This window comes from Eriocheir sinensis, chromosome 3, assembly GCF_024679095.1.
Source record: "Eriocheir sinensis breed Jianghai 21 chromosome 3, ASM2467909v1, whole genome shotgun sequence".
Lineage (NCBI taxonomy): Eukaryota > Metazoa > Arthropoda > Malacostraca > Decapoda > Varunidae > Eriocheir > Eriocheir sinensis.
This window is the reverse complement of record NC_066511.1, coordinates 10,140,934-10,155,764: the sequence shown is the minus strand read 5'-3', so window position 1 is coordinate 10,155,764 and position 14,831 is coordinate 10,140,934. Positions and strand designations below refer to the sequence as shown.

Sequence of the window (14,831 nt, the reverse complement as noted above, 5' to 3'; positions counted from 1 at the left end):
CAACCACTTGAACCCTCTATATCTTATGGAAGCACAGTATTTATCATAAAAATTACTAATATATATTTTACTGATTCTGATTCTGTTTGATAACATTTTAGTGAAAGAGTCTCATAAAACAGTGAGGTGACTGAAGATTAGATTACATTGGTGCCAGCATCTGCAAACAATGCTTAAAATAATAGTTGCAAACCTGTTCACAAATTATAGGAAATATATTCATATCTACTTACAAGTGATTTTTCAACAGCAGCATTTATCAATACTGTTTATCACTATGTCATGTACAGCAATGTAACTTATTTTACCTTTAAAATCTAACCCTAGGTGTATATTTAAATATAAATATATATAGAGATATTTATATATATATAGATTTATAGATAGAGAGAGAGAGAGAGAGAGAGAGAGAGACTAGGTGCAGACACGTTCAGTTCTTGTGGCAGTGGGCCAGTGGCCAGCCTAGGGAGACAGTGAACAGTTCCCCTCAGTGTGTAGTACCGTATATATGTCGCATCATCTACCACCCAATGCAATGTAATGTCAAAAGTGAGTGAAGAAAATTATGCCAGGAGAAATGGCTCCTGATGAAAATGGCAAGCTGAAACAGAGTACCACTGGAAGATTATAAGGTTAAGGTGTGAGGAGAAGCAAGGCAGTAGAGTAGTTGTTGTTCCACCTAAAATTCATCAAGGATCGACTTTATGTTACACTTTCACAAGAACAACTTGTTGACTCTGACTGATCCATGTAATAGGTTATGCATATAAGTTCTTGCTCACTCTTACCAGTACAGTTTACACACATGAGAGAGAAGTTTCCTCTAAAATAAAATTCGAGATCGATCGACTACCTTACCTTAAAAGAGGTATTTCAGGCTTTTATGTTGATGCGAGTAGAAGGTATATTAATGACTCTTGATAATGATGCTATAATAGCTGTACAGGAAGACTGAAGAGCTGCCTGCTCAGATGCAAAATGACCGAACATGTGTCATGCTAGCTTCAAATGTCAATGATTTTTTTTGCCGAGTATGAGTAGTCTCTTGTAGAGTTAGGCTAAAAAAAAAACAACGCAAATATATCTTTCATTTTATTGATACTAAATACAATAATTAATATTGGAGTTACAGTATATTTTTAATTTTTACATTATTATTTACAATTATAATAATATTTCAAAGACAAAGTCTGTGACACACTCAAACCTAGTAATGTCATGCCATTTCCATATGTTCCCAGGCAGCGAGAGATCCACAGATCCCAATTCCTTCAATCTACTCCCAACCGTTTTAGATAAAGACACAACACACACTCCCTGCCATAGTTTGGGACATAGGCTTCTGTTTGGATGTGAGACACCCAGGGTTAGTGATGGTGTGAGATGGAAAACTGGGTGTGTGACACCCATGGTTAGTGATTTTTTATAATGAAATACATGTGTCATGTATATTTATTTATATTTTATTTATTCATTTTATCTTTATTTTTACTTTATTTATTTATTTATTTATTTGTTTATTTATTTGTTTTTTTTTTGTTTTGTTTTTTGTTTTGTTTTTTTGTTTTTTTGTGTGTGTCTGTGTGTGTGCTTTTTTAGGAATGATCACAATAAAAAAAATTTGAGTGCCTTAGCTTGCGATTACAGAAAAGTAGCACTATCTGAATAGGAAGCAATATCATTTGGAGCAAGTCAGCTCAGATGAGGAAAATTAACTGTTTGAGGAACTGACGAGGAACTGTATGACAGTGAGCTTCATGTTGACTATGTAGAAACCAGGGGTAAGTAGCAAGGATAGTAGTGACTACGTTATGGATGTGGTAGTGAGGGGGAAAAGAACGGAAGAGAGAGCAAGCGGCCGAGCAAGATAAGGTGCCCTATTTATCAGGTGTCCCATGCACCATCCCCTGCTTCTGCTCCTGCTTTTTATGCCATCATCAGATGTGCAGTCTATCCCTCTAATCTAGGAAGAAAGACAAGATTCAGATATAGGAAAAGCAAAAAAGTTGTGTGCATAGACCACATTTATACAACCTACAAAATTTTGTAGCATATACGACCAAGGTAAGTCATATAGTAATCATGAATACCCTTAAGCCCCTTTTTCAATTGTTAATGGTTAATATTTCATAATATCACTCACTCACTGATATCTGCCAATGTAGATATGATTACAGTGTATAGAAATAACTTTTACTAACTAAAAACATATTATCTTGCACCACTCTTTGCTAAAGTTTGCACCCAGTCTGGATAATGAATTACCCCCCAGCAGTAGCCCACATGACCAGGAAGATGTGGGAGACATTTGAAGAAATTCAACAGAACAGTTTTTTTTAATTATAACATTTTATTCTAGTATCAATTATCAAGCAATTTTACACTTTTTTTCAATAATTAATTCAATTACTTTTTTTTAAAGAAAATTCATACTACAAATATGTTTATATGATAGAAACAAAGTAAGAGTTCCTATTTGTATGTCTATTATAATATATAATAAATAGTCATATTCTATTTTCTTTTATTTTTTTCCACTTGTTGGATGTGACAAACCGAGGGTTAGCGTTTGTTTGACCCACAAATAGGTTAATGTTTAATTATTAAATACAGGAGGTACATTATAAAGTCCTAAACCATAAATACAGCTATGGGTCCCCAAGAACACTAGAGCCAAACCATTAACATTCTCTACAATAATAATGTTGTTATCATATGCATATAATTTACATTTAACATTGTCTAAATCACCTCAGCTCTACCCTAACATTACCATTTCTAGCCTTCACTCAAGGTCCCCCAAAAAATAGTAAGAAACTTTGCTCTTAGCCAAGTGACGGTGACCGAACGGTTTTGCATGCGGGCGTGATGAGCCCGAGGACCTAGTGTGGACTAGGTTCGAGTCCCCGCCAAAACACGCTGATTATTCAAGTCATCGCCGAGTGGCGGAAGATTACCCACATGCTGTCCGGATCTTCAATCAACCTTAACTTCAGTGATTTCGGTCAAGAGGAGCACCGGAGGGCAGCATGGGCCAAGCAAGAATGATATATCATGGCAGCCACTATAAATAAAATAAGTCTGCACCACTAATGGGCTGGGGCCATCCATAAGGTTCCTTAAAAAAAAACTATTGGTGCTACAGGCAGCACAAAAAAAATGCAAAACAGTTCCTTTTCCTTGAGTAATGTTCTATATAAATTTTGTTTAAAGCATTAAGAAATATAGCATGTATTTGAATGAACTGCTTTGAAGCTATATTCATATATTAAGATTAATACAAAGTCTTACGTATTTTGATGGCAGTTTTTTACTTTTGGTAAAACAGCTCTACTCAGTGTACCTACATTTTATGCTTTCTGAAGAACAGTTACAGGTAAATGTGGAAAATCATTTCGTGACTCTAAAATACGATTGGTTAAGGGGACAATCATCCCCACCCCTCATATGTGAAATACCTTAAAAAATTTGAGGTCATGAAGTGAGCAGATTCCATTAGTAGAAGTATCTAAAAGTATCAATAAGGTTTTGCCTAAGTCTGCTGCTACACTGCACTACAAAATTATTGTAAATACATAATTGTATAAAGGGATAATAAAATGTTTCAAATGTTTTGCTTGTCTGTATGTGCCCTGCAAAAGTTTAAATGGACAAGGGTGGGGCCTTTAAATACCTTCAACATTTCAAAACAAGATTTTTTACATTTAAATAATTGCCAGAAATTGAAAATTGATTGGAATGGCTTGAAAATGCCCATGCATATAGGTGTTAATGATTGATTGAGGCTGCAATTTCGTTTTCCTGATAAAGTGAAAACTTTCCATCTTGGGGGAGGGGGGGAGGGGGGACAGATTTGTCTTGAAAATAGCACTCCGTGAGACTTCACAGATGACAAATATGTTGTGATCGCGATTGAGAAATTCAAAAGAAGAAAATTTACCCAAGATTTTTGTTATTAGACTGAAAACTTGCCAAATTTCAAGTCTCTAGAATAAACGATATGGCCAAATACATTCTCGTTAACACGACATCCTATGACATCATGATATCATGGAATGTCATGGCATACCACGTTCCTATGCACACACAATGTCTGTTATAATAATTATATTTACCCAGAACGTTTCAAAAGGCCAAATTTTCCCTTTTCAGGATGAACGTCCCCTTAAGAAACGATATACATGTCCCTGAAGCATAATATGAAGGTGCGTGCATCCTAGCTTGCTTGCTGAATGGTAACGTTCTGTATGTTGGATGGTAACTTATCGTGTTTTGGGTCTGCCTCGTTGAAAGCAAAACCGAGACTCCACATTTACATTCATTATGGCTCGGTGGTGTAGCTATGGGGGAGCACGGGAGGCACGTCGCCCCATGATAATCCTGTGCCCCCCACTGGCCAGCTATTACGTCATCTTTCATCCTTTATTTCCCTGTTATGTCTAAGTGTAAACATTTCACTCACAGAAAGCATCAAGCCTTAATAGTTAATCAACGATTAGGGAAAACGTCATGCTTAGTACTGAGAAAGTGTACAGATGGGAACAAACACCCCGTTCTGCATAATCATGTACGAGGCACTCACCCCGCCACCAGTTTGTCTCCTCCCAGGCGATGTATTCTGAAGGCTAACTCTGTCGTGTGGGCCGCAAGACATATCCTTTCCACACACAAACACACACAAACGCACGCACACTTCCGAGGTCACGCTCCTGCGGCCGCGTTGTTTACCGCCACGCGTTGGTCGGCTCAGAGTCACCGAGTCAGCGCTGGTCGTCTTCGAAACGGTGTTATTTATACCTACATAAATTGTCCTATGGATGGACTCTAGAAAAAATATTCTACTGAGACATAATTGTAACTGACATACTAAATGGATGTTTACATATTATATTTCTTTTTAAAATAACAGGATTTGCCTGACCTTTCAACACCGATAAGAATGGCCTCGATCGCCTCACTGTTACGATGGAGACTGCAATAGTTGTTCTCGCAAGTAAATTGAAAGCAATAGCGAACAAGAAAAGAAAGAAACACAAATCATAGGTCAGGGATTAGCTTCAGCGGAGAAAAAAATTAGCCTCTCATATTCTAGTGTTACGCCTATCCTCCCATCCACTGGTGTTATTTCTTTTTTTTTTTTTAGTATTCAATCATATTTCTTCCCATTTATGAATAATACAATGTGTGATTACATAAAAACTAATAATATATGAAACATATGAACAGAATAATACTATAAAGTTAATATATATTGTGCGCTATAGAGTTTGAAGTATGTTGATACCTATTGTGTCATTTTAATGAAATAATTGTCTATAAATTACGTCCAGTATATGTTATATTTTATTCAAGTTCAAAAGTATTTGTATAAACTTTATAAACTTCTATTAAGTTATAAAAAAAGGGTGGGAATGATAACAGACTCGCTTAATAGCAGCTGCCGCTGCAGACTTATATTGGGACTACCGACAAAAGTACACAAGTTTTTATATATATATATATATATATATATATATATATATATATATATATATATATATATATATATTGGTCAAACTTCATTGCCAAGAGGGGCTACATGCCACATTACAGCCTTCTAGAGGCAATAGTAGGGCCACACTAGACAAAAACGGTAAAGTGTCTGGAGTTCGTCAAAATCGCTCTCGACAGGGTTTACGTTTCGAGCTCTAGCGACGAAACTACTGGGAGTAGGGAAATGTTATGCACCATATTGGAAAGCACATTGGCAGGGCTAAATCATTTAATAAATAAAGTTTTTGAAATTCTCAAAAAATGAGCGGGTTTCAAGGTTGGGAACTCAAAAAGTTTTTTTTCAGAGTCCCTTTTTGCAAATTTATTCGATTTTTTTACCTTTCAAATCGGTTTTCGAGCCGGTCGCTAATTAAAAAAAATATCGCCCTTTCACTTTGCCGTCGATTGATACCAAAAACTTTTCTGTAGCCCCTGAAATAAGGGAGTAATGGCGATTCTCATCTAAGCGGTTGATTTTCCAAAATTCGCGGCTTAATGACAATGCTGGGGCAAGTGTCCGTTCCATAGTATAGGGTTCATTGTCTATGTATATAACTCTGTGGTACCGAGAGCTCATGACACTATCGGTACTGGGCCCCGCTCAAAGTATCGGAAGACTATAACGGTACCATTTCCGGTATTAGTACCGCTTGGATTCTTAAGCCCCAAATACACTGCCAAATTTTGGCCATGAACTTGTCGCCGAATCAGTTCGTGAAAAAATTCGGCGACCGGTTCGCCGACATGACCAAGATTCTTATAGTTCGTGGCCATTCGGCGACATGTCGGCGAGTGCTCCGGACAATTCGGGGACAATTCGGAGACATGTCGCCGATTATTCGGCGTCCATGTCGCCGAGTTCAAAATCTGAAATTTTAACGTTTTTTTTTTTTTTGTCGCGGAATAATTGGCGACAAGTCTCCGAATTGTCTTCGTATGTCCCCGAAGTGTCGGCGACATGTCGGGGACAATTCTCCGACAGTGCCAAGATTTCTGACAGCTGATCATCTGATGCCCATGTGGCATATAAAAGCACGGGAATCCTAGGTGCAAAGGCCCTGTCCCCCTTTTTAGGGGATAAATCGTATGAAGAAGAAGAAGGTGCAACACACTTCTTCACCGACCGCTGAAGAGCCCACCTCGTCTCTCGCAACTTGTTCCAGGGGAATGGCGAGAGGGCGATCAAATCGTCCCACTCGACCCTCTGCGGAACCCAAGAGCTGGTAAACCCCAAGAATATCCGAGCCTACCTCATGGACTACTACAACACCCGGGGAGCAGTGGCCTGGCTGGACAGAACTGTGGGCGAGTAAATACCGTGTGTGATAATATGTGTGGTAATATGTATGATAGTATGTGTAATAAAATGTATAAATGTGACTTGTTTTTGTTTTGCCCTCCTACAAATATTTTTGAATGAATGAATGTTTACGTAATATTAATAAACAAACTAGTAATCAACTGAGAGAAGAAATAAATTTAAATAACTAAAAAATAAAACAAATGTTAAATAATGGCAAAATAATGATATTAAGAAATAAATAAAGTAATAAATAGTAAATAAATTATGAAATAAATGAAAATGTTAGTTTCATACCTATTTTATAAATTCATGATTCTTCTTGTTTTTCACATTTTCTTGTTTACTATTTATTTTTATATTATTTATTCCATATATATATATATATATATATATATATATATATAGATAGAGAGAGAGAGAGAGAGAGAGAGAGAGAGAGAGAGAGAGAGAGAGAGAGAGAGAGAGAGAGAGAGAGAGAGAGAGAGAGAGAGAGAGAGAGAGAGAGAGAGAGATAGATAGATAGATAGATAGACCCTCGTGTTCACCTCCCACCGCGACCCGATTGCCGTGTCGTGATTAATTCACCGAATGTTCGCCGAATATACGGGAACATGTCCGCGAATAGTCTTGGCCATTCGGCGACATGTCGGAGACATGTCCCCGAATAGTCGGCGACATGTCGGCGACATATTCGCCAACAAAATTAAAATTTTAACGGTCAAAAGTCGGCGACAATTCGCCGAACACCGCGAATTGGACGCCGAATTGTCTGGGACATGTCGGCGACATTTCGGCGACAATTCGGCGTCCATTTTGCATTCGTGTATATTCGGCGAACGGCCGCGAATTTTTCATGCAACATGAAACTTTCGTGGCGGTCGTGACCAACTGTCAAAAGTCGCGCGGTGGACGCAGACATGTCCCCGAACGGCCAAGAACAGATACCGAACTTGTCCACGACACAGGATGACTTGCATATTCGCGCACATTCGTGAACCAAAATTCGGCAGTGTATTTGGGGCTTTATAGGGACAAGCTCGCCCGCCATGCTTGGCAGCTGTGTCAAGATCTATAGCAAGATCTATAGATCTTGTAGTGTTGGGCCTGGCTGTGCGAGTCGCTGCATGTCCGTCTTCTTTTTAAAGTTTTGCTAATATATAAAAATATATATATATATATATATATATATATATATATATATATATATTTATATATATATATTTATATATATTTATATATAATATATATATATATATATATATATATATATAATATATATAAATATATATAAATATATATATAGATATAGATATATATACTCTTATCGTTATTAGACTATGAGTCCATCTATAGTAACTATATATATATATATATATATATATATATATATATATATATATATATATATATATATATATATATATATATATATATATATATATACAGTACCCTCTCGAGTTCCGCGCTATCCGAGTTTCGCGATCCTCGAGTTTAGCGCTTTGTCCTAAATTCTTACCATCACGACTTTCGCACATTACCGCCACGAGTTTCGCGATCCTTTGACACTTTGACATGTACGGGTCACGTCTACCTACCGTCGGCGTTATGCGTGCTGCCTTAAAAGGCGGTGTCCAACCATTGGGGCTATGGGCAACCGCGGTTGCCCGTATGCCCAACCGGGAGCGAGTTGTTGGTTGTCCGTATGAATGGAAAACAGTTGTGGGTACGAGCGTAGGTACCTCACGGCTGCATGTAAACAAACAGACGACGGCAGTGGCTGAGGAGTGAGGAGCAGTGGAAGATGGACCACCAAGAGACTCGTAAAATGGACTGGCTGAGCTGCTTAGCTTACTACTTGATTAACAAGATAAGAGAACATCCCGTGCTGGGGATCCATAGTCCAAAAAACTTTTTTCTCGAGTCTATGAAAAATGTAGATCTCCCAGTGTTTTCCTCTTCTTCTTCTTCTTTTGACTTGTAATGCATGGCAGCGACGATAAAAAGTAACAGTGGAAAATAGCAAAAGGGCATAGAAGACCAAAATCAGGGAAAGAAAAGAACAGAAAAACACCTAAGTTCAGGGTGAAGTGTATAAGTGCGCACTGTGAAGTAAATAAGGACCGCTTTCACAGTCGTTTTGTTTGTTTTGATCGTTACCAATGGCGGTGATCGCCGCTTAATATTTCACGCGAAACTGGCCGATGGGGTAGTGGCGGCTGCAGACGAAGCGAGAGAAGTTGAGAGTGTTTGGTAACTGCGGTGCTAGGCTAACCCCGCAGCCGCCACTACCCGATCGGCCAGTTTCACGTAGAAATACTATAGCGGCGATCGTCAGTTAGTCAGTCGGAGTAAAGTCGAAAAAATTGTGATAACAATTAAGGGAGGGGATCTATATCTATCTATATATATATCTATATATATATATATATATATATATATATATATATATATAGAGAGAGAGAGAGAGAGAGAGAGAGAGAGAGAGAGAGAGAGAGAGAGAGAGAGAGAGAGAGAGAGAGAGAGAGAGAGAGAGAGAGAGAGAGAGAGAGCTGGGCACGATAACAGAAAACTTTATTCCCGATACCCAATATCTGATAATGGAAAACCTTATTGGTGATGACCGATATTCGTTAACTGGAGACATAAATATAGGCGATAACCGATACCCGATACCCGATATAAGTCCACAATTCCGATACTAGTTAGCGATAAGTCCGATAGGCGAAAACGATACTATATTGATATTTCAAATAAAAAACATAGATGAATTCAAATTTTCATTGTCTATATTTTTGAAAACTTACAAAACCTGAAAACCACACGTTGAACGTACATATGGACGGTAATACTAGAAATGCCTGAACCGGTGTTGTGTTGTTTGCCGTTCCCACCGTCAAAAGCTGGAGTTTTTGTTTACAAACACTGGTCTCTCGTGAACTGGCCCATCACTGCTTATTCAGTTAGTCTTACTGATCACCATTAACACTTTAACAGTTACTTCAGTAAAGAAGCACTGAAGCAATGGGAACCGGAACACTGGCACTCACTCCGTCACTCGAGACCCAGCTGAGAGGCCACGCGCCACTCCGCCACGTGTTAACACAAGCCTGTTTGCACTCTTTACAACGGGATCACAAATTTCAGGCAGTGAATAATAATTTTTTGGGCAAAGTTAAATGATTTTTCTCTCTGATATAGTAGTTTTTGAGTCTAACAAAAAAAATGACCTAGTGTTTGAATGTGATCTAAGTATGAAATCTCTTCACCGAACATATTTCATACCCCGTTTTTTTTTATACAACACCGGGCACCCGGGCTACGCATGCGCAGTAGGGAGGAGACAACGTTTTTTTTCCGAGGCGGAAAAAAGTAGCGATTATCGCTAGTTTGGTTACAAAAGTAACGAAGATGCCGATATTTATATAAATAAGTAGCGGATGGCCGATAACCCGATTTTGTTATCAGCGATAAAGTATCGCGATAACGCCCAGCTCTATATATATATATATATATATATATATATATATATATATATATATATATATATATATATATATATATATATATATATATATATATATATATATATATATATATATATATATATATATATATATATATATATATATATATATATATATATATATATATATATATATATATATATATATATATATATATATATATATATATATATATATATTAAGGTTCTGTGGCCCATGTAGAGGTATTTACTCTTATTTTTATCCATAAATTGATTTTGATCAAAATAATAGGTTTCCAGGAGTTGGTCAGGTGAGTTACAGAGCATTTGATGAGGTAAGAAACAAGATATGGAAAGGTGCACACTGCATACACCAAATCTTAACCCCAGTAAATCCTCAGGAGCTACAGGCCACTCACATGATTTTGTTTTGTGTCAAAGGCAGTTTGAGGGGTGTTCATGGCACTGTAATGCATGAGGTGGCTATCTCTGCAGTAGGCCTGAGCCTTAAGCAGAGCTGGGCACTTCCGTACCTCTGTCCGCACCTCCGCTCCTCCGGACCTGCGGACCTTTAAACGAGGTGCGGAGGTCCGAAGTGCGGAAAGTTTTTCAAAAGTGCGGAAGTAACAGGTGCGGAACGGCAGTATTTTAAGTCCGTACCTCCGCACCTGAGGTTTTCAAGGATAAAAAAAATGAAAACGACAAACAGTCCGCGCTCTGCAGTAATACTTCCGGATTCATCAATCTTACCAACCACGCCTCCGGTATCTCTCACATTTACCGGAGCGCTACCAGAGCTGCGGCATCTTTCAAACACGGCATTCATCAACGGTATGGTAACGCTCCGGTAACTCGCACCCTAGCAACGATTGGTTGGGCTGGATAGCCAATCACGTGCGACCTTTGATGCTGTATTTCAGCTTTCACGTGTCGTTTGTTTACTAAAACACAGACTTCAAAATCAAGACATGTGTATTGTACAGGCGTAAACACTGCCTTAAAACAAATAATTAGCGTGGTGATTCCTCAATTAGATGCGTTTTTTACGAATGAATGCACGTTACTTGTATATTTATTCTTGAAATAAAAATATACTCGCTTATGTAGCCTAGCTATATTCTGAACATTTTTGTATGTTACCTTCATAGTTTTCCGTCGCCAACGCCAGCTGCGTGCCTCGCTATCACAAGATTGGGTATTATTCTAACCCCTCGCAACCAAAACTGGCTAGGGGGCCATTGTCATCACGCCTCACTGGTGCAGCCAAGCAATGGGTGTGGGCGTGGGAAGTTGTGGCTGCTGAGGTGAATGGCGTGATCGAGTGGCTTCGTGAGTAGTGTGGAGGAGGTCAGAGCAAAATTTTACATTAAACTCCACAGCAAGAATATTGGAGACTTGAGACGGGAGGTGACTGTCACAGACAGAACATTATTCCCTCTGCAGTGTTTTAACAAGTAGGGAAAAGTCATGTGGGTGGACAGTTCCACAGACTTACATACTATAGAGTGCGGCCTGCAAGTGAAGCCGGCCTGAGGCCGTGCATGGGTCTACCCAGTTCATCCCAAACCGATGACTTCACACACCTCACTCCCACCCCGTTTCCTGACCCCAACATTCATTTTTGAGAAAAATGGAGACCACTATCATCTTCCTGAGAAAATTTTGCATCACACTAGCATAAAATTGTAACATTAATGTGTAAATACACATACGAAAATCAAAGTTAAATGAATAGGGAGTACACATTTTCTTGCATTTATTTCTCTTCAACTCCTTCATACTCAGCTGGTTTTCGTCACATCGCTTCTCTAAGCCCAGATCCTAAATCTGCATGCTTTTCTGCTTCTGATGGTGTAGGGCACGTTACGAGGTAAAAAATACATTGGCTCAAAATCGCCTCCGAACATGAGCCGCGGCAGTGTCTACCCACTTACCACGCCTGCGGTAACTCAGTTACGGGTGCTCCGAGCCGCGGTAACTTTTGGCCTTACCACGGCTCCGGTAAGTGGTTGGTGAATGCCGATTTACCGGGTGGGCGGAGATACCGCGAGACTTACCAGACAGAGGTCCGGTAAATGGTTTGATGAATTCCGCCCCGGGGGTCGTTTACACGGTCTGTGCTGCAGGGCATGTTTTCCCGCCACTTGAGTGACGTCACTCATTCAGATTTACGGCCCGGTTCAAAATATACCGTTTGTCGTCCGTCTTAAAGGAAGTGCGTCATCAATGACAACACCACGTGCACGGATAGCAAGAACCCAAGGTGTTGGTTTCCTTACGTCGAGACACACGTGTCCTGTTGCCATATTGTACAAAACTGGGAATGAAAGAAACGGTCACATTATTAAAACAATGTCGCTTAGATTACCACTTTTAATTACTGCGTATCAACCTTTATATTGGAAGAAAAAGGACTTCATAGCTATCATTATCAGAGCAGTGAACTGGCGTATGGTGAAGGTATGGCAATAGTCTCACAGATTTAAAATATGATAATTTAAATTTAGACAAGATTTAAATTTAAAAGCACAAGGTATGACGGTGACGTCACTGATGACGTACGCTCTTGCATGAGTAACTGATGACCTTGCCTTGTATTTCTTTTTTTTAAGGTACGGACTAGATTTTTCAGGCGCGCTTTAATAGTTTTGGGTACGGTACCGGAGGTGCGGAGGTGCGGTACCGGAACGAGTGAAAAAATTTTAGGCGCGGAAGTACAGGTACGGACTATATGTGTTTCGAGGTGCGGAGGAGCGGTACCGGACTACCCGATATCCAGTAACGCGCCCAGCTCTGGCCTTAAGGTACCCAAATTAAGAAAAAAAAGATAAGGGCAGACCATGACTACTGCCACTTATGTCCAGATGGGTTATCCATTGGCAGGGTCCAGACCACCCCACAGGAGGCACAAAACTCATCACTGACATCCAGAATGTAGTCACTGATGGGTGAAATGGGGCAGGGGTGGAAGCACTTCTGGATTGTGTTACAATACAGTGCTTGCTGGAACCTGAAAATGCAGTGTTCTAAAAAATAGTAAATGTCATGATTTTTTGTTTTATAGCATCACAGTTTGAGGTGGATTTTTATAATATGTATGTACTTTTGACCTGAGTCTTTCTCTCCATTTCTTTATGGGCGGTGATAGACAGCTCAATTTGTGGGCATCCATAACAGTGCCTCTTGACTGACACTCCCTCATTCAGATCTATATAATGTGTAATCAAAGTTTCAAATGATGACAGCAGGATATGATTTGGATTAATTCTCAGGCTCTTAATGATGATAGGAAATACTAAGCTGTTGGAGGGTTCCAAATGTGGGACCTTCACTCAACATTTCTGTACCTCTGAAAAGTTTTTTTTTCCAACACATGTGGTATGACCAAAGGTGGGCATTCTGCAATTTAAGTCCACTAATCGCCAATCCACTCATAGCGGACTAACAAAAAATTTGCGGAATAGCATTAGTAGAAAATTTGAAAAATTATTGGATTTGCAGTTAGCGGAACGCCAAAATTATAGTCCGCTAATGCAAACTTTCACAAACCACCAACAATGACACATTTCCAGGAAATTCAAGAATATTCTTGAAAGTGTGGAGAAATTTCTAGATTAGAATGGCCAGACATTCTGGATTATCTGGGATAGTCCTGGATTTTAATAGCTTGTCCCGGAAATAAAATTGTCCAGGAAATGTCCCGGATTTCATGCACTGTCCTGGAAACTGTTTTTTTATTAAAGCGTCCCGGTTTTCACTTCCTGAAATCTGGCCACCCTATTCTAGATCTGTCTGATGTGCAGCCGGTCAGCGCAGCACACAGACGGCAGGCTGTATGGGCGGGAATATTCAAGAACTGTGTTGTGCAGCCGGCCTGTCCCGGCAGTCTGCGTGGGAGGCAATTTACATTAACTCACCAAGTCTTAAATTATGTTTTTAACTACCAATAAAGGGTTAGTGCCTTAGCGGACTAAAAAATGGTTAGTGGACTGTTGCAGACTTCATTAATGGACTAAAAAAATTTATTAATGTTAGAATTAGTGGATTTGCGATAGCAGACCAGTGAAGCCGGAAAATTTGCAGACTAGCGATTAGTGGAATGCTACACAAAGTTAGCGGAATTGCGAATTGCGGACTAACAAAAAAATAGTAGGTGCCCACCTCTGGGTATGACACTAGCAGAGGCAATGCACCTAAACTGGGGTGACAAATTTAGGAATAGGATGGCTCAAGAGATTTGGTAATCATGTGACAGGCAGAGAGGCTGTGCTGAACTGGTCAGTAATTTCCTTACACCACACTAAGATGCCGATGCCATAAGTAATGAATTAATGAGATGAAAGAGAAAAGCAGAAAAGAGTAAATTTGGGGGAAGTGGTGGCTGAGTGGTTAGCATGCCAGCCCCGCATTTCATGATGTGGGTTCAAATCCGCCGCTAACCACCTGGGATTTTTCAGTCACCGCCGAGTGGCCTAAGACTACCCACATGCTGTCCTGAAGACCACCTATCAA

The 14,831-nt window shown here is 39.4% G+C and overlaps 1 long non-coding RNA gene across 2 annotated transcripts in view; it reads right to left on the bottom strand.

Moving 5' to 3' along the window:
* LOC127004924 (uncharacterized) overlaps positions 1-7,157 on the bottom strand; it is a 45,185-nt gene extending 38,028 nt beyond the window's left edge. For both annotated transcript variants that reach the window (XR_007758111.1, XR_007758118.1), the window contains exon 1: positions 4,583-7,157. This is a non-coding gene — a long non-coding RNA (uncharacterized LOC127004924). The remainder of the gene's footprint in view (positions 1-4,582) is intronic.
* Between the last annotated feature and the right edge of the window lie 7,674 nt (positions 7,158-14,831).